General features: G+C 73.0%; 3 non-coding genes across 3 annotated transcripts; 1 reads left to right on the top strand and 2 right to left on the bottom strand.

Annotated features, from left to right (window-relative positions):
• Positions 1-458: 458 nt before the first annotated feature.
• Positions 459-530, bottom strand: Trnag-ucc. Its single transcript has one exon. It is a non-coding gene; the product is annotated as a tRNA-Gly (tRNA).
• A 693-nt stretch (positions 531-1,223) lies between these two features.
• Trnad-guc lies at positions 1,224-1,295 on the bottom strand. The gene has a single exon. It is a non-coding gene; the product is annotated as a tRNA-Asp (tRNA).
• Positions 1,296-1,867: 572 nt separating this feature from the next.
• Trnal-cag lies at positions 1,868-1,950 on the top strand. Its single transcript has one exon. It is a non-coding gene; the product is annotated as a tRNA-Leu (tRNA).
• The last annotated feature ends 220 nt before the right edge of the window (positions 1,951-2,170 follow it).

The following is a 2,170-nucleotide window of genomic DNA, read 5'->3' on the forward strand; positions in this document are numbered from 1 at the left end:
CACACAACCTCTCGCCTTGATGGCAGCCACGCTGCCTGCCCTGCCCTGCCCGCCTGTCCGCCTGTCCGCCTGTCCGCCTGTCCGCCTGCCCGCCTGCCCGCCTGCCCGCCTGCCCGCCTGTCCGCCTCCCGCTCCATGCCAGCGCGACGCATCGCCCGGCCGGCCCTAGGAGGCTGGCGTTGGGCGCTCGGCTCTCGGCGCTGCGCGCCTGTGCGTCCCTGCCCCGCCACTTGCCCCCTGTCTCTGTCGCTGCGCCCGCCAGCCGGGTGCGACCTCCCGGAGCAGGCTCGCCTGCCCCCGCCTGTTGTCTCGCCGCTCGCTCGTCCCAACCTGAAAAGGTCTGGCGCTTCCCCAAGTCCTCCGGTCGCCAGCGCAGCCTTGCGACAAGTCGCTGCTGAGAGGCGCCGGGCAGGTCCCCCCTGGGACAGGCCCGGGATCTTGGCAAAACGTGGGCACGCTGCGTTGGCCGGGACTCGAACCCGGGTCAACTGCTTGGAAGGCAGCTATGCTCACCACTATACCACCAACGCCGCACCGCCGGGACGGCGCCCACACGACGCCGCCGACTGCCACCGCACAGCGCCCAGAGCCTTCGACGCCCGACGCCGCCGCCGACCGCTTCCCTCCCTGCGCACGCCGGCCGGCCGGCCGGGCGACAGCCCGAAGCCCGAGCACAGCCACGGCCCCGCCGCCCCGCGCTCTTCCTCGCCGGCCCACGCGCGCCTCTCGCCCTCGCACGCGCACGCCTGTCCTCCGGGGCGCTCTCGCCTCCTGGCGGCTGCGACCCACCCAGGCCAGCGAGTGCACCCGGGGCCGCTCGGGGCAGGCCAGCCCACCCCCACCCCCACCCCCACCCCCACCCCCACCAGCATCCCCAGACACACCCCACCCCACCACACCACACCACACCCCACCCCCAGACACACGCGCCCGGCACACCGCTCGGGCCCAGCGAGGCGCACGCCGCCCGTTGGTTCGGACACACCCGGACGGAGCCCAACGTCGTCGGGCTTGGGACGGGAGGGCAGCGCAGGGGCGGCGGGGAAGCGTGTCGTCAGGCGCCAGGGCGCCGGTCCAGCTGCCAGCAAAAGGGTTTGAGGGGCCCGGGGCGTCTCTGCTGGTGGACGTGGCGCCGGGCTGGATCCTCGGGGTCTGCGTGTGGGGCGTGGGCCGAAGGGCCAGCGCCCCGCGGGCCGCCTAGCTGTCCAAAAAGGACGTCACATCTCCCCGTCGGGGAATCGAACCCCGGTCTCCCGCGTGACAGGCGGGGATACTCACCACTATACTAACGAGGACGATGGCCGCCTCCCAACACAGACGCCGGCCCGTCTACCACGTCGGGCACCGGGCACGACCCACAGCCTCCGTCTCCTCCAACGACCACCAGCTAGCTCTCCGGCTGCACTCAACTGAACACGACACCCAAAAGACCCCGGGACCCGCCGCCCTGGCGGAACACCGTGTCGCCGGACCGCTGCCCACGTCGGCCCGGAGACCCGGCCTCTGGGCGCCGACGAGCGGCTGCGGGCATCCCTCGCCGACGGCATCACCGGAGGCTGGTGCCACGCAGCCGGGCGGTCCTGCGTGCTGCCCGTGCTGCGGGCCGACGGACGGACGGACGGACGGACGGACGGACGGACGGACGGGGACCTGGAGGGAGACTCTGGCGCCTAACAGCGTCCGGACGTCCACGCGCTGGCAGCGGGCGAGGCGGAGCAGGCTGGAGTTCGGCGGGCCAGGCCCGCGGCCGGACGCGCGGGCAGACTCGCGCCTGCCGGGGCGCCCTGCCGCGTCAAGGCCGCTGCCTCGCGAGCACGCGTGGGCGACGGACGCCAGCGAGGCGAGCGGCCCGCAACCCAGCCCCGCCGTCAGGATGGCCGAGCGGTCTAAGGCGCTGCGTTCAGGTCGCAGTCTCCCCTGGAGGCGTGGGTTCGAATCCCACTCCTGACAACTCCCCCTTTTGCCACCTAAACACACCCATTCGCACCCCGGCGCACCCCGCCCCAGAGACCGCAGCTCTTGCCTCCCTCCCGGACCTCTCCAGCGCCTCCACTCTCCTCGCCCCTCAAACATTCTCCCGAGGCAGACCTGTTGCTGGAGGTGATCTCAACACCGGCCAACTTCTGCTGCTGCTGCTGCTGCTGCTGCTGCTGCTGCTGCTGCTGCTGCT

Source organism: Grammomys surdaster, unplaced genomic scaffold (genome assembly GCF_004785775.1).
Source record: "Grammomys surdaster isolate TR1022 unplaced genomic scaffold, NIH_TR_1.0 126768, whole genome shotgun sequence".
In the NCBI taxonomy this organism is placed as follows: Eukaryota; Metazoa; Chordata; class Mammalia; order Rodentia; family Muridae; genus Grammomys; species Grammomys surdaster.